This window comes from Lissotriton helveticus, chromosome 5_1 (genome assembly GCF_964261635.1).
Source record: "Lissotriton helveticus chromosome 5_1, aLisHel1.1, whole genome shotgun sequence".
NCBI classification, from domain to species: domain Eukaryota; kingdom Metazoa; phylum Chordata; class Amphibia; order Caudata; family Salamandridae; genus Lissotriton; species Lissotriton helveticus.
In genome coordinates this window covers 574,348,771-574,373,206 of record NC_136065.1, presented here as the reverse complement: position 1 = coordinate 574,373,206, position 24,436 = coordinate 574,348,771, and the positions used below count along the sequence as shown (strand labels likewise).

General features: G+C 42.7%; 1 long non-coding RNA gene across 1 annotated transcript in view; it reads right to left on the bottom strand.

The window, feature by feature from the left end:
• Positions 1-7,683: 7,683 nt before the first annotated feature.
• LOC144753271 (uncharacterized) overlaps positions 7,684-24,436 on the bottom strand; it is an 85,589-nt gene continuing 68,836 nt past the window's right edge. The window contains exon 3 of the long non-coding RNA XR_013594279.1: positions 7,684-7,960. This is a non-coding gene — a long non-coding RNA (uncharacterized LOC144753271). The remainder of the gene's footprint in view (positions 7,961-24,436) is intronic.

The window sequence follows — 24,436 nt, the reverse complement described above, 5'->3', positions numbered from 1 at the left end:
ATATGCCTTTTGAATTCGAACATTTACAGTTTCCGGTGCGACTCGCTTTTGCAATGACCATCAACAAAGCACAAGGACAATCGCTGCAAGTGTGTGTACTAGATTTGGAGAATCCGTGCTTCTCACATGGACAACTGTTTGTGGCCAGCTCACACATCGGAACACCTTCTGATTTATTCGTGTACGCACCAGACGGAAAAACAAAAAATATTGTGTATCCACAAGCACTCGGATACATAAATTGAATTAAAACGACACTTTGAAATGTTTTCCATATTAAAATGAATACGTTTCACTAAACATGACACAATGTAAATTGAATGTTAGCATAACGAGTTTCCTTGAATTACCTTTCTTCTGAGATCGCAGCAACGCGCAACGGGTAAGCTAGTTCTTAATAAATTCTCTTAGGAGGACCTGAAAGGTTTAGTTGTCTGCTAGGATCTTGGAATAAAACCAAACCAATGAAAGATCTATACATAATTGCATACCTATGCATAGGGGGATTGTGGACCAGCCCTCTTTAACTTGTTTGTTCAAGCATCAGATTCCATTATGATAGTATGCCCCATGAGGGCAATGGTCCACCAATTACTCCATTGCCCTATGAGTGATGCCATTTTGGCTGATCACTTGAACACCTCTGCCTGGAAGTCAGTGCCACAGCTGGTGGAGCTGTTGTGTAATTGTCCATGTCCTCTTTTCTATATGTTCCTGTTCATGTGTTCCCTTTTCCTTTGTAATAGCAGCTCCCCAGACAATTTTTATTTATTTATTTTACAGATTTTTAAAGCGCATGGCTGCCCGTGAGCGTCCCAGCGCTAGTGATATGTATGACAGAGGATATTGAGGAAGAAGTGTTATGGGAACAGCCAGGTCTTGAGTGCCCTACGGAATGGAAGAAGATTGGGCTGGGCCCGAATATCAGAGGGTAGTGAGTTCCATAACTTGGAGGCATTATATGCGAATAGTCGGCCTCCAGAGCGGGCTTTTTTAATCCTGGGTACGGATGCCAGATTGTCGTGTGAAGAGCGGAGAGTTCGGTTAGTCCTGTAGGGGGTGACAAGGTCTTTTAGAATGGGTGGGGCCTTTCCCTTCAAGATTTTATGGGTAGTGCAGAGAGCCTTAAAGTGCACTCTTTCCTGAATGGGCAGCCAGTGTAGGGCCTTGAGGGCTGGCTTGGCTGAGCAACGGCGGTGTGTTCCTGTAAGAAGCCGAGCAGCAGTATTTTGCACCTTTTGGAGTTTTGTCAATACCTTTTTAGGAGCCCCTAAATATAAGGCATTGCTGTAGTCCAGACGGGACATCACCAAACTCTGAATCAATAGTTTTTGAGATTGGGCCGGGAGTAAGGGGAGGATTTTTCTAGCCGTCCGTAGGAGGCCATAACAAACACCGACTGTTTTCCTTGCTTGGGTGGAGAAGTTAAGATCTTCAGCCAGCCAGATTCCTAAACTCTTGATCTGTTGTTTAGGATTAGGTGATGTTTCAGGGCGGAAGTGTGATTGGTTGCCCAAGACCATGATCTCCGTCTTTCCACTATTGAGTTTGAGTTGGGACATGTTCATCCATTCGGTGATGTCGCTGAGACAGGTGTAAAGATTAGTGGGGGAGTTATGTTGACTGAGAGAGACCACCAGCTGGGTGTCATCAGCGTTTGTTAAAATCTTGATTCCCAATGGGGTGACAATTTTCTCCAGGGGGGACATATAAACATTAAAAAGGGTCGGGTTCAGCGAAGAGCCCTGAGGGACCCCACAGTGTATGGCAGTAGGCCTGGAGATAAAATTACCATCCGCTACCTGAAATGACCTGTTATCCAGAAAGGATTCCAGCCATGACAAGGCCGTCTCAGTTATACCAAGGTCCCTGAGCCTCTGAACCAATATCGAGTGGTTGACGGTGTCGAAGGCTGCGCTTATGACACCACAGGGGCACTCACTTGTAGTTCATTTCCTCTGCTCTCACCACTACTTTTCAATCTGTATAAAAAGCTCCTGGCAGAAACAATCAGATGATACCAATCCATGCTACCCTTTAAACATAATGGCTCAGATATCAAGGTTAGCCTGCATGCAGATGATTTAATCCAATATACGACCAATCCAGAGAACTCGTTCCCCAAATTCCAACAAAATGCAGCAAGATTTGGGGAGGTATCCGGGTAATAAATATGGAGAAAACAGAGGAGATGGCCTAGCAAAAAGTGTTCTCAGTTTTCCATCTTAAAGATCAGATTCGATATCTAGGGGTTCAACTCATGCACTCACCAGCCTGCTTCTACATACCAAATCTGGATCTCCAATGGATCCCTGTCCCCCGTATATATTACATGCGGTCCCTGAAACAATTAGTCAGGCTCTTAACCCGCTTCCTAATATTGTCTTAAGTTCGGGACTTTTCCCCAGCAGCTGGAGGAAAGCATGCATTAGACCGATCCTTAAAAAGGAGTCATTGGATCCGATGGAAACCAAACATTATCGGACAATTTCCTGCCTGCCCCTTCCAGCTAAAATGCAGAGAGCGCCATTAATCAGGAGCTTACAAAACACCTAGACAATAATCATCTATTGGACCCTACACAACACGGCTTTAGGGCCAATCACTCCACCGAATCCACGCTGATCATAGCAACTGAGGATATCCATAGGACCATGGATGATGGGGGAAGAGCCGCACTGATCCTACAGGACTTAACGGCGGCGTTTGACACCGTTAACCATGGGGTCCTAGTGAACAGGTTGCGGATGCTGGGCATTACGAACACTGCCCTAGCTCTGCTTGAGTCTTTTCTAAATGCTCGTACTCACCAGATTCACTTGGGGGGCCTCCAATCCGATGAGTTACATCTCCCATGTGGTGTCCCACAAGGATCAGCCCTTTCACCCACTCTTTTTAATCTTTATGTAACTCACACAGTCGTTGGCAGCCACTGCAGCCAGTTTCAGGAACTATCTGTCAGATGTAATGAATTGGATGAACGTTCATTTCCTAAAGCTCAACACTGAGAAGACCGAGGTGATCGTAATCGGTCAAAAATCATCCATATGGAGGCACTTATGGTGGCCCCCAGAGGCAGGCAGCTGCCCGGCTCCGGCTAACAAGGTTAGAAATCTAGGTTTCATAATGGATGAAGATCTCTCCTGCACAGCTCACATCAGCCAGGTCACTTCAGCCTGTTTTTTCACACTGAAAATCCTCAGGAAAATTCTGCCCTACCTACCTACCTTTTACCCTCAGGAAAACTGTGGTAGGAGCGCTGGTTATGTCTAGGGTGGACTATTGTAACGCCCTGTACATTGGAGCCGGCAAAACACAGCTCGCCAGGCTCCAGTCAATCCAGAATACAGCGGCTAGAGTCTTGCTTGACCTCCCCAAAAGACATCCTACCTCTAAAGCTATACGGGAACTTCATTGGCTCCCGATCAGGCGCAGAATCCAATTCAAGGCCATGTGCCTGGTTCACAAGTCTCTCTACGGAAACTCCTCCAAGCAACTTTCCGGTCTTCTTCCCCGCTAGGTGCCGGTGCGCGCACTCAGATCCAGCTCCCTCGACCTCATTCAAATTCCCAGAATAAAAAGGGCTCGCTGGGGCGGCAGGTCCTTTTCCTACCAAGCCTCTAAGCAATGGAACAGTCTGCCCAATACACTGCGCTCAGAAAAGAGCTTAGCCAGGTTCAGAAGGGCCTTGAAGACCTGGCTCTTCCTGCTACCGTAATCTCCCTTTGCCTCACTTGTGTCCTACAGCGCCAAGACGCCTCAGCATAAGAGCGCTTTACAAATGGTTCAGTCAGTCATAGCTTAGAAGAGCTCCATGTTAAAAACGTAGCTAAAGTGTGTAAGGAGATAGATGGTCTACCGAGAAGGTGAGGAAGCTTGCCACTGGGTATTTATGGAAGGGTCAATATCATGAAGATGATGGTACTGCCGAAAGTGACCACCTTGCTTATCACCATTCCTTTGATGTCATCAACTAAGCAGATTGGAAGGTTACAGAGCAAGATATCTAACATTATATGGGCATCTAAGGGCGCTAGTATTGCTTGGAAAAAGCTAAGGAGTCCGTTAAAACAGGGAGGGCTCGCTCTACCAGACTTTCAGAAATGCTGCTATACTTTCAAAGTTAAAAATGTATGCTCTCTGTCAAGCTCCCCAGATGGTACCCAAAGACGATTGTTTTACACTGTCATGCTAACAGATTTAGGTGCAGAAATGTTTCTATATAAATATGGCGACCCCAAGTTCTTCAAACATGTTCGCATGAAGATCCTTCAAACTGCACTTAAAATCTGTGTTTCTGACAGGAAGCTGATGGGGCTACAATACTACTCAGAGCTGGCCCCAATTTGGGGCTCACCAGGTACCCCGGAATGCATAAAAGATGGTCTTAGCTGTCTACTGACGAGGGCAGGATTCAAAACTTGGGGGAGTTTAGAGATGGTGAACCCCTGATTTCCAGGCTAGAGCTCTCTGTGCGAACAGGATGTGAGGTAGCAAAGTTTAAGTTCTTCTAACTGTGCTCAAGGTTGTCAGCACAGGGCATTACCAAGGGGTGAAAGTAAGAGCACAAAGTCCTCCTTGAGAAGAGCAAAGAGATAAAAAAGAAGTATCTCTATGGTATTGGGATATGGTTGCAGCTGATGACAAGACAAAAACGGATCCTCGCCAGTTCTGGAAGAAGGACTTGCCAGAGTTTGCATGTTAAGACTTATGGCAAGTATCTTTTATCCTTCGTACAAAACAGCGAAGCCGGCATCCGTAAAGCAAAACCATCTCTTCAAGCTCAATAGGGCCTACTGGACCCCCCTCAGGATGGCTAAAATTACAAGAGAATTGTCAAGATGTAAGAGATGCAACACACTGGGAACAGTAGGCAAACATTTGCTTATGAAATGGCAAGAGTTAGCTCTCTTTTAGAGTGAGGTCATTGGGGCTCTGAGTAAAATTCTGGGCGCACAAGTGAAGGTAAGCCACTCTGTAATTTTCTTGGGGATAGACCCAGCCCAAAACACATGGAATAAATGGCAAAAGGGACTCCTCTTTCTCCTGATATTAATAGCGAGAAGAGAAATTTATAAAAGAAATAAATGTATCCTATCTGAACCATCACTAAGCAGATTAGGTTAACACAGCTAGGTATATTGGTGAGTCCAACATAGCATGTGACAAGGGGGATGCTGAGAGAAGGTGGGATCCATTCACTGCATAGCAAAATAGAGGCTCATAGGTCGAATGATTACCGCACAGATCTGCTGAGTGAACCATAGGATTCGCTAGACGAAATCTATTCAGCAATAAAATACAGCCAGCATCCACACCTTGGAAACAGCATTTGGAATCTCCTTCTTCTTTACAGGTGCATGGATATTCTGACGGGGGAATTAGGACCAAAAATAAAAGAAAAACTACTCAATACATACATAAACATGAACATTTTCCACTTTGGGACTATACATTCACTTTGTTTTATCCCTGTGTGTTGGGATCGCACATGTATTTGCATCGTTTGATATGTGGCAAAATATGCCAGTACTTTATAATATGTTCCTGCCTGTTGTCCTACAAAATTATATGCATTGTATAATGAGAAAGTTTAAAGGGTTTTGTGAAAGTCGTATTTAAGAAACAGTTAATTCAATTGCATTGGTATTCACAGCATAAGAGAGGAGCACCTTCTCTGTGTACGAAGGGAAACAACCTTTACTACGCGGTCAAAACACCGCAATCCATTTACAACGCAGCTTTTACAATGCAAGTCGTTACAACGACTTGCACTGGAGGGCGCTCTAGACTAAGGAATAGTGTGATTTACTATTCCAACACCTTCCCTACTGTACGTAGGCTGGAGTTGGAATAGTAAATTATACTATTCCTAAGTCCAGCACCCTTCAGCGCAAGTTGTGGTAACAACTTGCGTTGTAAAAGCTGCGTTGTGATGTACCGCGATCATTTTGATCGCGTTGTAACGTCATACATCCGTGTACGAATCTCTAATGCCCCTGGCCCTTTTTCCCCTAAACAAGGGCCCAACCCCACTCTCACTGTGATGCAGCAGTAGGCACCAACATTTATATAAGGCTGGGGCATCCGAGCAGGCATCTAGGCATTTCCTGGGGCTGGGATCTAGGATTTGCTGTAAGGCTAGATGGCATGTTCATCAAAATCTGAAAGTACCCTCAGATGATCGCCTGCCCAGTGATCACAGGTTGCTGCCCAGCAGCTAGCCACACACATTCTCTGTCCATACTTAAAGTTGTCTGGGCAGTGATGCAAAGATCACCAGCACATTGACTCATTATGCACTTCCAGTGGAGAGGTTGCATTTCCAGGCAGATGTGGCATGGGAGCTGCTTGCTTCTGCTTGCCAATACCAGTAGGAAAAGCTTGAATAAAGAGAACATGAGATACAGATGAGACTTGCTTTCTACCCACACATCTTGGGCTGTCTTTATTTCTGGTTCTCAGCACGACCTTTCCCTTTGTTGCAGTCACTTCCCCAGCACAGTAGCCTGATTACTTGCCATTGTTTGTAGACAGGATGGCAATGGTACTTTAAGGTGTGTAAGGGCTTTGATATGAGTTTTGACTGTCTCTAGTGAGATATGAGACAAGCGGGGGCATGCTGAATATGGGTAACTTCACAGGAGGACATGTATAAACTAGCTTAGTAGTGGTTCGTCACATGCTTAGGCACAGCATTAAATGTGACAGTTTCCACATGTTCCTGTATATGTAAAGCACCAATGTTATGCCACTTGGTGCTTTAGATATTGAGATGATATTCTATCTTTTGATTCCTGGCTCCTAGTCTGCAGCTTCACTACTCTTGTTGTTGCCACCATATCAGTCATTCCATTGTTTATGGAAACTTCTTCTAATGACTCTTGTCAGATTGATGCTTTCTTTAATCTGATGGCGAGATTAAACCTGCAGTTATTTTACCTCTTCTTTGCTAACTTTCACAGAGGCATCATAATGTAGGCAATACTTTGGCAAGCCATGGAGGAGGAGCTTATCCTTTTCAGGTTGAGCCACACAATGCAGCACCAGCTTTAGCAAAAATGGGTGAAAGGGTCATTTCTCTGGTGCAATTACCGTAAGCATTTCAATAGTGGTTCTAGGACACAATCTTTGAGTTGGTCTGAGGAAATTGTACTGCTTTGTGCTGCGGTTAAATTGCCTCGACATTGGAGTTTTCTTTCTAATATTTAAATAAATGGCAATTATATTTCTGCTCACAGAAAATCTGATGTCCACATAAAATTGCTGTTTGTGCTCATCCCTAGTGATGCCCAGAGTGGTGCACTAAGCGGGGTGATTAGTGCTCAAAACAGCATCACAGTGACAAGGACCTGTAAAAGAAGATCCTAATTGAGGATAAGGAAATGGAAGTTAGAAAAAATTTAGATCCTTCTTAGCACTTTCAGGAAGGGCTTTGTAAGTCGCTCACCAGCCTCATAATGGAATTCAATAACCAACATTTGCTTTGTTTTGTTGTTTCGCCTATACCAGTCATGCAATCCAATTTAAAATTCTACCACAGACTGTGAGAAACCTGTACAATTCTATTTGCTGGCTGAAGTCTCTACAATGTTAGAGCAAGCATTTTCCCTTTTTAAAAATAAGACATCATTTTTTAAGAAATATTTATTTTTTTCCACATAAAATTTCTGTCACGTCATTAAATCAATAAAGATCACAGTCTATTAAATACTACTGTGTTTGCCCCACTGATAGAAGATCCGAAGTTGCATCTCATACATTCAACAATATAACTTTCCCAACAGGGAATCATTTATTATCAGAAGGAGAACGATGAATTAGTTTATGGGTGTCAGATCTCCTCGAGGTCTGAGAGCAGGAATTGTCCATTTCTGAAGAGTACCCATTGTCAAATGGAGGTTAGATATGGAGCCTGCTGATGAGTTGCTCCTCGAGATCCTCTCGTGGGTGGTTTTTACTGGAAAAAAGGAGAAGGAGAGGAGTTAGTTTGAGCAGATGTTTAAGAACATATATGATTAGCAACAAAAGTAAGGCAAGTGTCTCAAGATGTTGGGTGGAGTAATTGGTCAGACTATTGTCATTGCTCCACAGAAATTCAGAAATAATTCCCCGTTGATTTTTAATGTATTTTATAGGTGATTGAAAGAAGAAGACTACACAAAAATTATATATTTCTGCGCATCAAAAACATATATAGAGTTAATCCAGAATTATAAAGGAGATCATGTCATTTTTCAAGTTTGTGGCTTGTGTAGAAAGTTGAGTAGAATAAATAAAGACACATCTCTGCAATAATCACATCTGCAAAATTTGGATTAAATTTGCTGTGTCAGAAATCAGTCTAATTCTGGCAGTCCTCGCGTATAAATAAAAAATTGCTTCATTGCTCACTCAATACCTTTAAGAACAATTTTTCCAACCTAAACTAGTGCAGACCAAGAGGAAAACCTATTTTGCACATGATTTTACTTTTAAAGAGAATTTGCGTATGTGGAAATTACTTTGAGTGTGTATTTATCAACTTGCTCACATGCATGTTTCATTTCCTGGCCAAAGAGGTATGAGAGTCATAGATTCCTCATCCACAGAAATGTGTTCTAATGTCTGCATGAGGCACTACCACTATCCGATGATTTCTGAAAATCTACAAGTTATTTTATGAACTGCACAAAGCAAAGCTTGGAAACACGGGCAACTACTCTTCTGTGTTTTTGACCTTTGTAGATAGGTGACAGTGCGCTTTATAAATTGTCAAAATAAATAAATGTATGCGCAAAATCGAAAAAAATAAAAGTGTGGACACAGTCGGCATCTGCAAAACGCAAAAAAATTGCATTAAGGATACGCCTATTGCACCTCGCTATGGCAGATATGATCAGGAAAAAGCCTTCTGCATGGCAATTTGCAATTCTTTGTTGGTGTTGCATAGTCGCACTCATGAAATGCTTGTGTTGTTTAGTGCAGTTTTCGATTGTTATGTTGCTGTGCATTTGTATAGGCCAGTGTTCGCAACATCTACAGACTCTTTCAGCAAAAAGTGAGCATCCATTGGAGGAGGTGGATGCCAAGGCAAGAGCCTGTTGGCATCTGCACATACCCTGTGTTAGAAATTGGGTCTCAAGTTGGCAGAGATATGCACCCTTTCCAAGTAGGGATCACAATCCTAGTCAGGATAAGTCAGATACACAAACTAAATTAATATGTGCTCACTCTCTGGTATCTCGGCACAGAGCAGTCAGGCTTAAGAGGCAATGTGTAAAGTATTTTTGCAACACTTTGATTACAGAAACACAGTAAAAACACCACAAAAAGACTCCACATTGCTTCAGACAAATAGAGAATATGTAACTGAGTAAAGCAAGACCAAAACAACAAAATCAAATAAGTTGAAGCTGCTATAGGAATTTTGAAAAAATAAACTGCAATATAGTGCTTTAAACTCATTATCACTTAAGGGTTACTTGAGGTCATGCTAGACCAAGGTAAATCCAAAGTTACAGGGCAATCGGCAATGGAGGACAGGCCAGCTACAGAACCCACACAGGGTCTGCTGAAAGAGTTCCTTGGATGGAACAAGCGTCATCGTCTAAGACTCAATGCATCGGTTCCAATTCATGCAGTTAGGTTGTTGTGTCGAAGTCGAGCCTCACAGTCTGGTCCTGCGTAGTCATTGAACCCCTCGCGATGCAGGCAGGTGTGCGCTGTTTTTAAGCCTCGCAGTTGGGAGCTTCATCGCTGTAAAGCCTTGTAGGGATGTTTTCAAATCAAGACAGCATTGGTGTCGAAGGGCATTGCATCAGTTTCAATCGGTGCAAAGTTTCACTGCAGCACTTTTTTTCAGGAAAGCAACTACAGAACCCACTTTCAAGGCCCAGGACTGAATTGGCCTCTCTTGGCAGGGCAGGACTCACTGTTGGCAGAGCCCAGCAGCTGAAGAAGAGTTGAAGAAAGTCATTGATGGCACTGGCACTTCAAGAACAGGGGGCAAGCCAGCAAGCCCTAGAAAAAACTTGGGTTGAGGGATGTAAAACGCAGGTCCAGTTCCTTCTCACTCCCAGGCAGGAAGCAGCAGTCAGCAAGTCAGCACAACAGAGCTAATAGCAAAGTGGCAGTCCCTCCTCCTACAGCACAGCAATCAGCATTCTGCAGGCCACCACAGTATAGCAGTTAGCAAAATGGCAGTCCTTCCTATAGCAAAGCCGATTTTGTTTCAGGCAGAATGTTCTTGGTTCCAGCAAAGTTCTGATTTGGTGGTGTCAGAGGCCCTGTGCCTATAACCAGTTTTATCTTTGAAGTGAGGGAGACTTCAAAGAGGCATTTTAAGATCACAAGATCCCTGACTTCCCTGTCCTGGCTCCAGACTAACTACAGGGGGGTATGCAGCTCTTTGTGTGGGGAAAGGCACAGCCCTATTGAGGTGCCAGTGTCAGTTCCTCCCTCCCAATCTACCTCAGGAAGACTGATAAGCCTCGTGATGGGCCATCAAGATGCAAAGGTCACGCTCCAGTCTCTTTTGTGTGACTGTCTAGAGGGAATGCACAAACCTGAGCTGTCACTCAACCCAGACGTGTATTCAGAGACAGTAAGAGGAACAGAATGGTTAAAGTAAGAACATTTGAAAAATGGAGCTAAGTAACACCCCGGTAGCGGACATAGAGGGGTGTTACTTCGCTCCATTTTTCAAGTGTTCAACAAGTACGTGGCTCTGGGCAGACCACGTTTCGGGGCTTGCACGCGAACAGATGAAAAACAGAATAAACTACTTGATGAAAAGGAAGAAATCGGTGTGCACTGTCACCCCCCTTGTTCAATAAAGTAAGGAAATGCCAACTTTCTGAAAGTGGCATTTTCAGACTTATAATTTAAAATCCAACTTCACCATAATTTGTGATTTTATATTATGAATTCAGAGACACCGATATCCAAATTTCTATCTTGTCCAAATTGGAAATTACTCTTACAAGATGTTTTAAGGAAATTCCAGCGTTAAGCTATGGGAGAGATAGGCCTAGCAGTAGTGACAAAGACATTTGTACATGTCCTACCTTTTAAAAACACTGCACCCTTCCCAAAGGTCTGCTTAGGACCTACCTTTGGGGTGAGTTATATAGAATAATAGGGAAGGTTCTGGTCCGGCATTTAGGTTAACTCTCCCATCCCGCAATGGAGATTCACTAATAAGAAATCTATAATAGCAAATCGCTATTCTTATGTTTAGTGCATCTGCAAACATTGAATAGTCACAAAATCAACATTTGGCACATACAAATTACCACCCACTCAACTGGTGGTATCTGTGTGTGTCGAAATGCTGTCCCAGAAAGCTTCTGCAATTTCCAACATGATTCCTCTGTAGGGGGTGGCAAGTAAATGCGTATTCTGGCTGGTATGCAAGGAAGGAGAAGAGGACAGAATTTTTCAGACTGAGGATTACACTATTTGACCAAACTGAAGTAGAGATATATGTAAAGTACAGGCTAATCAGAACTGTTATCCTCGAGCTCATAGCTGATTTAAAGCCTCAGCTTGAGAGAAAGATCTTGTGAAGTATTTCCATTCCCACACATGTGCATGTGTTATGTAGTTTGCATCTCTTAGACTCTTGTAGCTAGCAAAGTGTTATTGTTGCAGCTGGTGGTGTGTCAATCAATCAATCAATCAATCAGAACTTGTAGAGTGTGCTATTCACCCCTAGGAGTATCCAGGCGCTTGCGTGAGTTTGAGTTAATCAAACAGCCAGGTGTTGAGTCTACTCCTCAGAGTGTTTTTTCACGCATTTCTAGATGTTAATGCACATTCAACCCTATGTATATATTTAGGCAGAAAGGCATAGAACCTGCACAGAACCAAAATAAACTTTTATAGGATTGCCAATTTTCCTCATGCTATTGGATTCACAAATGGTACACATGCTCCTATATGCCCATCATCTGGCCTTGAGTATTTATTCTTTAATCACACAAATACTCATTCCCTTTACATTCAAGTGCTGTGTGATGCCAAACATGTAATTACAGATGTTGTTGCCAGATTTCCAGGTAGTACCCATGACTCGTTTATCTTCAGGCTAGTGGTATTTATGAAAGGCGACAAAGAGGAGATTTTGATGGTGGATATTTTTTGGGTAAATACACATTGATATTTTTCATATATACCTTAAATGTGACTTTAATCTCATAGATAAATGTTTTGTTTATTTGTAGGTAATAGTGTATATACCTTATGCCTCTGCATAATGTCACCATATATGTCCCCTACTTCTGCAAATGAACATAGTTACAATGTTACATACTCTAGGACCAGAAGCATCATTGAACGTATTTTAGACTACTTAAAAGTCGCCTCAGATCTCTGCATAAGAGTGGTGGTGCCCTACAATATTCACCTGAGACAAGTTGCTAAACTGTAACAACATGTACTATTATGCGCAATATAGCTACAAAAATGGTTTGCTTATAACAGTGTCAGATTCTGACTCTGATGAGGAAGAAGAACACATTCTACTACCTCCTACACATAAAGAAACTCGAGCACCAGAAGGGTGATTGAGACGTGCACATATAGCATTATTTTTCATGGTACGCAGTAAAAATAATTATTATGACATTAATAATATCCAAGAGGCATTGTTGGTTGTACAATTAAATACACCTTTATTTTCAGGTAAGATAATGTATATCTGAAATAATGCTTTTCTTTTCAGACAGTTGTTTATAAAAAAGTAGAAAGATGTAATTGTTTCGTAACAAAAGTAAAAGATTCTATTTAAGAATTGCTTTTGGTGTGAGTAGATGTCTTTGGTTCTGCATTTTCCCCAGCACCACTACAACTCCTGCTTCGATGCAGATTTTGACTGTCTGTGGCTGAGATGCTGTTCACACTGGATTGGTCCTCACATTCTCCCACTCCAATTTGTGTGCCTCAAGCAACATGTTTTTTTGCATGGTTTTCTTAGCATTAGTGACTTGTATGAGTCCTCCTGTGACATCTGCGCTGGAGTGCCCCATGTCCACTTGTAAACTCACTGTGCAGCATGGTAAGGTGGTTGTGTCTTGTACTAGCCAATTGATTGCACGAGTTAAGCTATCAATACAGGATGAGATATGGTGCTCCTTACGTCTGTGCTTTATGTTTTCCTGGTGTATTCCTTATATTATGTTGTGATTGCATCAGTCAAATTTGAATATTTGTCATTCACCAATAGCTAAATGCCAGTAGGGTATTAGATACAGTTTGTAACCCAGTAGGCATGTTTCTATCCATCCAGTGTTATTTGATTTTGGTTCATTCATTTTATTTACTTCTGTTGCAGGCACTAAACCTTTAGCATTTAAGTTTCTCACCCTCCAAAGAGTTTGTGTATTTTCTGTACTTAACATATTTGCAACAGGGAACTGTGATTGACTGTTTAAAGGACGATAAGTACCAAGACGATACCTTTCCCACAGTTGTCAAAGCCTCACTACATGTTCTTGTGTAATAGATGGTGCAGTGTCCTCTCTCTCTTCTTCAACTGTGTTTCTATGCTCTGTGGCTGCATGACTCGCATGTGCATCATGTTTTGGACTGGCCTAGCTTCCACTATCATTGGGGGTCATTTACATGGATATGTAAATCCTCTGGAATATCCCCTTCTGAAGGGTCACTTTCTTGAGGATGTTTCTCTATTTAAAAATGGATTGGGAATACTTTAGTTCTTTATAATTGGTTGTACTTTCACTCTGTTTCTTACTTATACCCTCATTTTATTTTGCCATTCTATTTGTAACTTTTTAACACTAAATCTCCCATAATGTACTTTGGAAGTTCATGGACTATATTTTTGCAAATACTATGGGCCCGATTCACAAAGGTAAAGTGAGACGAAGTCTAACTTTACGACTTTTGGTATTTACTAAGGGCATTTACTACTCTTAAATGCCCTTTATGAATACTGAAAGACGACCTTTATGACTTTCAGTATTCACAAAAGGCATTTAGGAGTAGTAAATGCCCTTTGTGAATACCGAAAGTCGTGAAGTACACTTTAGTCTCACTTTACCTTTGTGAATCGGCCCCTATATTGTGAACTTTAGGCTTTGCAATTGACTACATTGGTATGGGTTCTCAATATGTCTAATTGTCTAACTTACATATGTAAAATATGTTTTGTATTACAATTCAATATTTAACCTACCTTTTGAGGTTCCTTGAAGGTCAGAATTGTCAATTGATCCAAATCCACTGACAGATTCCGGCTTCAGTGTGGTTGGCACTAACTCCTCACTGGCAGTTGGTGCGAGGGCAATGGGGTGACTCCTCTTGTTCCTCTTACCACACATAGTTGGCTTTCCACCTTTTCCTTTGCACCCGATCTGAGATCATAACAACTCCTTCATATGTCCTCTGTGATCTCTTGGTCACTTCTACTGCATTGTTTTTTCCTGCATTCCAATCCATAGCTTCTTTTTATGGGAATCAGGCACTCTTATGGACGGCTTCTCAAAAGGATGGTCATGGTGCCCAACACACTATTCTGTAAGGTTTTCCAGTTCTTTCATTGAGAATTTAAGTTTTCTGTTTCTGCTCCCAGCATCCTTGTAATTTTCTGTATGTGATATTTTGCAGTCCAAAGAGGGTGGATCGCAAACACACTGTCTGATTAGTAATGGATTTTCCTATGGGACTTCTGCACCAAAATTCTCCAGTTTTCAACACAGGGCTGTGTAGTATTCAAGTACACACACAGTAGACGATGTTAAGATGTTTATTAGTAGATAAGTAGATAAGATGGTACAGCCCCACCAGTAGCATCCAGCATGATGTTCAGCCCAATGACAACTCAAGGCCTCAGCCCACAGATTCCCAACATTCTATTGCACATCATGGCTGCAGCATTCTACAGGCTGGGCTAGTGATGGAGAAAACATGTATATTAAATTAACATGGTGCAAGGATACTACAGGCTGCCCCCTGGTTCTGATGTTATCACTGTATGCCAAATGCAACAGTCGCTATTTGCGACTCCATTCACTATTTAGGAAATCACTAATTGTGATTTGATAAACACCGACTAAGTAAAGAAATGCTATTTGTTAGCAATGTATTTCTTACATACCGATTAGCGATTACCAAACTGAGTTCGCAATGCTTCTCTTTTGTTAATTGCTTTTCTGTAAATTGATACATATGGCCAACAGACACTTATTCTTATGAATATCATTTGCTGACAGACGTTTTGTCAAGAAACAATTTAATATGGACTGTCCCTTCAGGCATCCCTCCTCATACAGATACGTCTCTCAAATTGTCACCCCTTAAAAATAAGTTCTTTACACATGAACATGCCTCTTTACTCAGAAACCATTCCTCAAAAAGATAATGCCTTCTCACACACAATCGCCTTATGTAAAAATGTATCCTCCTACAAACATCATTTAGCACAAAGGTACTCTCCCCTGTAGGCATTCACCCCTATCCAAACAAATGTACCTTATCACATAAAAGACCCTGCTCATATCCTACTTAGAAAACAAATCCCATTCCCACTGCCAACAGCTCATAATATACACTTGTGACAAAGATCACCTTCCTGTCTCACACACACCCACACACTCAGGCAGACAAAAGATACTCTAATGAAATGAATACCTCTCTGATCGTCACACCAATGAGCTCCTGAAGCATCACCACTGAGTAGTAACAATTTATTGGGGGGATCGGGGGACGCTATGCTATGCACAAGGCAGCCTTTACAACTCCCTCTCCCTCCAACAAGATATTCAACGAACAAAGTGCAGGCTAATTAATTACATTTTTTAATTTGTGTAATTGTTCTTATTTCTATGTGATTTATTAGTATGCTACTTTAGTGCCTGGGTGTCAAGTAAATATTAGTGTGCTTTGGTAATGTAGTAACTGACCTTCTCTATCTTTAATGATGTTGATATGGTTTTTGAACAAATCTATGACAAAATATCGAATACAAAAATATCTACATACAAAAATATCGCAACAAAACTATCGATTACAACAATATCGACATCCTATCTCTAACAAGGTAAGTACAAATATATTGGAAAAAAATATAGATGTCAAAAATATCGTTTAAAAAAAATATTGTTTTTTTAATTTAAAAAAATTGTAATATTAATAAAATAATACTTATAAATGTAATAAACATAGTTAAAAATATATTATAATATTTAAAATTAATAAATTATGTAATAAAAACAACTAATAATAAAGATATAATACATAGTATATTATTCTTCATTAACAATAACTCTAAAAAATTATTTTAATAATTTATAAATACATGAAAATCTAATAAATTACAAATAAATTTATATACATAAAATAATAATATAAATACCAATTAATTAAAATGTAAAACAAATTAAAAAAAGTAAGTAAATGTTGGATAGCGTAGGGGTAAAAATTACTATTCCCACTCCAAAGACTGCAACAGTAGGGAAAGTGTTGGATAGCGTAGGGTTAACAATTACTATTCTAACTCCGGAGAGTGCAACAGTAGGGAAAGTGTTGGATAGCGTAGGGGTAACAATTACTATTCCCACTCCAGAGAGCGCAACAGTAGGGAAAGTGTTGGATAGCTTAGGGGTAACAATTACTATTCCCACTCCAGAGAGTGCAACAGTAGGGAAAGTGTTGGATAGCGTAGGGGTAAAAATTACTAGTCCCACTCCAGAGAGTGCAATAGTAGGGAAAGAGTTGGATAGCGTAGGGGTAACAAGTTCTATTCCCACTCCAGAGAGTGCAACAGTAGGGAAAGTGTTGGATAGCGTAGGGGTAACAATTACTATTCCAACTCCAGAGAGTGCAACAGTAGGGGAAGTGTTGGATAGCTTAGGGGTAACAATTACTATCCCCACTCCAGAGAGTGCAACAGTAGGGAAAGTGTTGGATAGCGTAGGGGTAAAAATTACTATCCCCACTCCAGAGAGTGCAATAGTAGGGAAAGAGTTGGATAGCGTAGGGGTAACAATTTCTATTCCAACTCCAGAGAGTGCAACAGTAGGGAAAGTGTTGGTAGCGTAGGGGTAACAATTACTATTCCAACTCCAGAGAGTGCAACAGTAGAGAAAGTGTTGGATAGCATAGGGGTAACAATTACTATTCCTTAGGCGGGAGCATGGCGGTCGGTAGCTAACGGCCGCAGGCGGAGCTCCCGAGATGTGTGGCGTGCGTGTGCTATGCTGCTGAGGGGATCAGCTGACTCTGACCCTGCCGACTCTGCTTCCAGCTGAACTTCACCTCGCGCCACGTCCGTGCTAGTCCTTAGCTGCTGCCGTTTCACTCTGCCTCACCCCGGCCTCACCCCGTCCTGTAGAGAGAGTCAGAAAGGAGGCGTAGCGATCCACGGAAAGGAGAAGGTTTCCAGCAACTTGCTTCAAATGGAAGTTTGGGTCGGCTGTTGTGTGGCCCTCGCGCGGGCGTGGGGGGTCTGATCTACACGTTATCCTCGGTGTAGTTCAGTAGCAGGGCACCTGCTTTGGAGGTTGTCTTTTCTTGCATTCTCTCTCTTCTCTTCATTGCTCGAGCATGCCCGACATTTGGTGTGTGAGAGGACTGGGACACTTTTTTTTCAGGCCAAGCTGTTGACACTGAACATTAAAGTTGTTTTGTAAGCCTCATTATGGGTTGCTATATTGCGCACTTTGTGGCTTAGCTAGCCCACAGGTGCCTTACTCCACCTTACCTGCGTCCCAAAAAGAAGTTCCTGAACGGAGGCAGATAAGGTTGAAGCCGAGTATACCAATGGTGTGGGAGAGACTCATAAGCAACAGTAGTGACTGTGGAGACACAGAAGTAGGGATGCGGGCATTATCTGGGTGTCGTATCTTGGAAGCTGCAAGGAATTGGAGGAAGCAAGCCCCTAGTATTTTAGGGGGTGCCCCACGAGGTAGCAGCGTGACAGCAGCTATTGCAGCCATTGCAGTGAACCTCCTGCGCAGAAAGAGTAAGGTTGGTGAGGGAGAAGGGTCTGAGGGAGGCAACTTGTCAATACTACACCACAACCTCAGTATACTTCCCATCACAAAGTGTGAGCTGCTACTGTCCCCGGGGACCAGGGGGCCACACCAAGGGCAAGCCGGGGGGCAAGTTTGAGGGGCTGTAAAGATTTATAAAGACAGAAGGCCATTTAACAGCGCTTAGTGCATGGAGAGTAGAGGGGAGGCGGAACTGGACTGTAGTCCCCTGAAAAGTAAAGGCGACACTCCGCCGAAACCCGCCTTGGGGAGATATACGCTGCGGAATAGAGCATTAGTTATCCCACCAGGTCAATCCACATTGAGGGAAGGGCTACCTCCAATTGTAGAGGTTAAAGCTGGGAATAGCAGAACACGAGGAAAAGAAACTAACAGCTCAAAAGGGACACCGCAGGACGCCTCGGAGGATACACCTGGTAAAGGAAAGCAGAAAAACAAGAAACAGAAGAAAGCCTGTTTCTCGGCAAAACTAAAAATAACACCATCATTGAAGTCATACTACAAGATTTGTGGTACATCTTCCACCTCTACCACCGCTATTACCGCTTCCTCTACTCCTACCTTTACTGCTGTACCCACCCCAGTTCTCCTTCAAAACGGAAAAATGTCAGCTAAGGAAACTACGGCTCCAGCCAGCTCAGCCCCCTGCATAAAAACCATAAGTGTGAACAGCAAGATAAGTGACCCATCCCGAGGTAAAGTAAGGCACGCCTCGGTACAAGAAGGTCCAACTGAAATACACCCATCAGTGGAGCTCTCAAACAGCTTTTCAGCTCTTGCCGTACAAGATCTGGATATGACTTCAGTCATTGATGAGGTAGGGAGCAACGAGGGCAATGAGGGTCCACTAGCCCGAATACAAGCTCAAGCGCAAGCTGCCGCGGTACCGGGTATCTTATCAACCCCCAACTCAATCCCCAATCCATCGACTTATGAAGGTTCAGATGTTTCAGATGCCCTTGATACTCAGGGGAAAGACTCCGGCGTACCTCCACCTCCTCATACCTCCAGTCCAGGGTCCTTAGCGGATATCCTACTAAGCCTACGAGATGATATAGGCAGGAGATTTGACGATATAGGCAAGAGGTTTACAACTTCAGAAGCGAACCAAGAGGCTATCCAGGCATCTTGTGGCCTCCTATCATCCAGAGACGAGGAGATATCACTAAGGACTGATGCCTTAGAGGCAGAGATACCAAAAATAAAGGAATCTATAAAGACCTCCTCATCCACATTGAGTAAGGTGATCCGGCAAAATCAGGAGCTGCAGGATGATATAGAACGGCTTGAGAATCACTCTAGGAAAAATAATTTGAAACTACTGAATATTCCGGAGGACATTGAGGGAGCCGACATAAAGAGCTTCGTAGTCTCTCTTTTAAAAACTCACATCCTAAAAAGCTCAGATGAAGGCCTGGACCTGTCAGCAGATATACAAAGGGTACATCGGGACCCGTACAGAAGAGTGCCTGGAAAAGATCGCCCTAGTAAAATATTGGTCAATTTCCTAACGTATTCCCTCAAAGAGAGGATACTATCTCTTGCCTTAAAAGCTGGTCAATTGAAATGTAACTTGTTTTCTACCTCGTTCTCCTTCTCCATTCGGTCGGATGTGTCCCATAGAACAGCAACAAGACAATGGGAACTGGGCAAAAGGATGACCATACTGAACCAACTGGGGGCCAAGACTCAACTCAGATTTCCAGCATCCCTTCGCATCATGTGGGATAACCAGATGTACAACATGCGACATATAGAGGAGGTTGATGCTCTAATTGACAAGATAAGAAAGAGAGGCGGCGGGGGGAGGATGAAAATTTTGATAGCGGAAGTGGAGCGGTCTGTAAAATATAGTAAGCATAGTATAATCTAACTTGACACATAATGGCTCAAGTAAAGTAACTGTTAATTTGAGGAGGCGGAGAGGGTTGGAGTCAAGACTGACACTATTCAGCGGTTAGCCTTATTACACTATTTTATCTTCTTTTTCCTTTTCCTTTTTTTTTCTTTCTCTCTTATTTCTAATCACGTTGTAGAAAGACGCACATCGGGGGGGGGGGACGCCGACCGTGGGTGTATGCCCGAGAGTAAGGGAGGATTAACCAGGGAAGAAGTAGGTAAGGGGGGGGCCACGGGGGGTTAGAAAGGGAGGGGGTTAGGGGGGTGCACCGGTGGGGTTGCAGAGGGAGAAAATCAAAAAATGTCTTTATATCCCGTTCCAGTATTCTTAACTATGATAGCGCAGGCCAACGGCTGTAGAGAAGTGAAGGGGTTAGTGAATAAATGAATACCATTAAGATAAAGGTTATATTTTGGAACGTGAATTGGTTGCGTGGCGGCAGGAGGATGCAGCAGATTATGAAATATCTTGAGCAATCGGCAGCGCAAATACTCCTTATACAGGAAACGCACTTGAGCTATTTAGAGACCAAAGACATCTTCGGTAAGTTCAAATGGATTGAACATTCTCTTTGCTCACAAAATACAACACACAAGAAGGGAGTCGCTGTTTTGATTAGGAAGGGAGACAATTGTATTATTAAATCTGTTTTAACTGATGGCACGGGTATATGGATTCAGGTGAGAGTAGGATGGGGAGACTGAAGTCACCTTAGTATCTTACTACGGCCCTAATGTAGACGACCCCGCCTGCCTGCATAAAGTTCAGGCTAATTTGACAGAGGTTACTACCCCTGTAATAATCGGGGGCGATTTCAATGTACTCCTCAATCCCGCTCGAGATAGATCGAATCATAGGAAGCAAGTGACAGCCCCGCATACAAGACGAGTAATGATCAATATGATTCACGATCTGGGTTTGGTTGACTTTTGGGATGCTAAAGTAGGAACGGGAGCTGGGTACACCTATTTCAGTAAAAAACACGGCCACTCCTCACGAATAGACTATATCCTTATAGATCAAGCAGGTCTAGATAAAGTGGGAGAGATCTCTGTTTTGCCATGTATTCTTTCAGGCCACGCCCCGATAACGTTCTCTTATATAGGAAGGACAATTAAACCCCCCTTCCGGTGGACGCTAAATAGAGCTATGTTGACAAATCAGGAGTTAATATGTAACATGAAGGAAGCTACTTCTATGTTTTTCATTGATAATGTTGGGCCCACCTCCCCAGAGTATGTATGGGACGCCTTTAAGGCCTATATACGTGGAGTACTTCGCAGCTGGATCCTAGATAGGAATTGAAAAGATAGGCAAGTATTTAAAAACTTGGAATTAGAGGTAGCAAGACTGGAGGAAGCTAGTTCAAACTCCCAACCGGAGGAAACCCCTCAAAGCCTCGAAGAACTTGATAGAGTTCGCTTTGAATATAAAACCAAGCTGGATGAAAAAGTAAGGGCCCAGTGGGAGGTGCATAGAATGGAACACTACGGGTATAGGGAAAAAGCAAGTGTGACCCTGGCGTGGAAGACAAAAGCAGACAGAGCAAAGAACAACATTAATAAGTTAATAATTGATGAGGCTGGCACCACGTCTTGCAAACACGAAGACATGCAACTGCGTTTGGTGTCTCTATTTTCTCAGCTATATAAAGAGGATGGTACATCGGATGTTAACAGTATTAATACGTGGTTGAACAAAATAAAAGATCTACCACTGCTAACTGAGGAAGGCCAGGAGATGTTAGAAGGGCCGATCACCGTGGAAGAAATTAAGCTCCATATTAAAAAGATTAAGAACAATAAAGCGGCAGGGACCGACGCCCTTCCTGGAGAGGTCTATAAAGTCCTAGAAGAAATAATTATATCTAGATTGCACGAGTTATTTAATTATGTATTTATACAACGAGGGGGAATCCCCCCGTCCTGGAAAGAAGCAACAATTGTGCTTATTTTGAAGCCGGGAAAGAGCCCTCTAAAGGCTGATTCCTATAGACCAATCTCCCTGCTGAATGCTGATTATAAGATCTTTACTGGTATTTTAGCAGGGAGATTGGTCAAGCTAGTACCACAATTAATAGGAATGGAACAGAAGGGCTTTGTTCCGGGTCGGCACATCCAAGAACAAACGTTGCAATTAGTAGGATGCATAAACTGGGCAGTGACAAGGGCAGAGCCTCTTGCAGTGGCCGCATATGACGCAGCAAAAGCGTTCGACCGCGTTAGCTGGGTTTTTCCTTGGGAAACTGTTAGAGTAATGGGCTTCGGACCACTGTTTATAAACTCCTTAATAAAATGCTATGAGGGTGCGTCGGCCGCTATTCTCCTTAACGGGAGTTTGACACCTAAATTTGAAATCCAGAGAGGAACGCGTCAGGGGTGTCCCCTCTCCCCCCTGCTATTCAATATTTATATGGAGCCTTTAGCTCAAACACTTAGATTAGACCACCTAATCACCCCGTTCTGCGTACAAGATCTTAACATTAAATTTGCCTTGTATGCAGACGACCTATTGATCTACACTAGCAATCCCATAAAGATTCTTCCCAAAGTAGAGAACGTCCTAAGTGACTTTGGCAAGTACTCTGGGTACGCAGTTAATTCCGATAAAACGGAGATAATGTGTTGGGGGATAGAAGGGTGGGATAGAAATTTCAGTACAGAATGCAAATAGCTGGGGATAAATATTGAGCAGGATGTGGTGAATATCCCATTGACAATTTTAAGGAGAGTTTTGAAGGAGATAGATCATTTGTTTCTGAGGTGGAAAAACCTCCCACTTACAATTTACGGCCGTGTCAACATTGTTAAAATGGTAATCTTACCCAAACTAACTTATCTTTTTAGCGCCATCCCCTCGATTTTCGAGGCAAACTTCTTAGTAAAATACAGGGTAAGATAGGAAGTTTTATTTGGGCCAATAGGAGCTCCAGATTGTCATGGAAGAAACTAAAGAGAAGGTTAATCAAGGGGGGCCTAGCTCTACCTGACGTCTTTTGCTATTGTTTGTCTTTTCAGTTTAAAAACACCCGTTGCCTATTGTCTAGTCCAACCGAAAACAATTGGGGGAGGATCCTGAGCACCATGGTCAACCACGAGAGGGGCGGCGAGGGATTTTTGTATAAGTTCGGGGCCCCCAGGTTATTAAAAAAAGTCCGTCTGAAGGTGATTAGATCAGCACTAAATACTTCGCAAAGCCTTAAGGCAAGGTGGGGGATAAATTATTTTTCAGAGTTTGGCCCAATTTGGGAGTCCCCCGGACTCCCCGAGTGCTTGAAGGACGGCTTGGCTGCTCCAATTGCGAGTGCAGGTATTATGGTGTGGTCTGAGTTAATATCTTCAGATGGGGTCTTACCATGGGAAGTCCTGAGAGCAAGGATTGGAGATACCTTTTCTCGTTTCAAATTTCTACAACTATGTTCATGGTACGAGGCAGAAAAAGGTCATATAGGTGGTAATTATGAGGTGGAGGCAAAGCTCCAAAATATAGCTCCAATTAAGAAAGAAATAGGTCTATGGTATGGCAGTTTGTTAGATAAGGAAGACACTGAATTACCGTAATCAAACTTGGTTTGGAGGGCTTCCACATCGAGGACAGTTCCTTAGAGCTTTACTTCCTGACTCTTAAAAATTTGTGAAGCCTGCTTCTCTTAAAAAAAAACATTTCTACACCATCAGCAGGTTGTACTATACCCCCAAAAAAATTGCCAAGTTTGCCCTGAATCCACCCCCCAGATGTCCCAGATGTGGCCTGATAGAAGCAGATGATCTGCACATGTTCTATGAGTGCACCCAGCTAAAGAGCTACTGGGGCAATATAGAGAAGTCATTGACGGGTATCTTCGGGATGGAAATCACTTTAGATCTACAGCTAGTTATGTTTGTATCGGGTTTAGGTATCACTACCTTCGAATCAGGACAATATATGGGCCTCTTCTTATGTTTGATCCTGCTGGCCCGACGAGAGATCTGTATATTATGGAAAGATCCTGCCCCCCCCTCGTATGAGAAATGGGTCCGAGTGGCTTTGAACATGGCAAGCCTGGAATGTAATGAGAGAAACATCTGGTCGCCCTTTGGTTCGCTGGGGAAAGGAACTAAGGCGGATCTAATTTTTGGTCTGATGATTACACCACGCCTCGTACAAAGAAGCTGGCCTGGTGGGGCCGAAAGCGAATGCAGGAACATAGACCAAGGGCGTTTAGGATCAGTTGGGTCTTATATGTGACGATGGCAGACGCTTACGGTGATATGAGGACTAAAAAAGAAAAGAAAAAAAAACAATTACTATTCCCACTCCAGAGAGTGCAACAGTAGGGAAAGTGTTGGATAGCGTAGGGGTAAAAATTACTATTCCAACTCCAGAGAGTGCAACAGTAGGGAAAGTGTTGGATAGCGTAGGGGTAACAATTACTATTCCCACTCCAGAGAGTGCAACAGTAGGGAAAGAGTTGGATAGCATAGGAGTAACAATTTCTATTCCCACTCCAGAGAGTACAACAGTAGGGAAAGTGTTGGATAGCATAGGGGGTAACAATTAC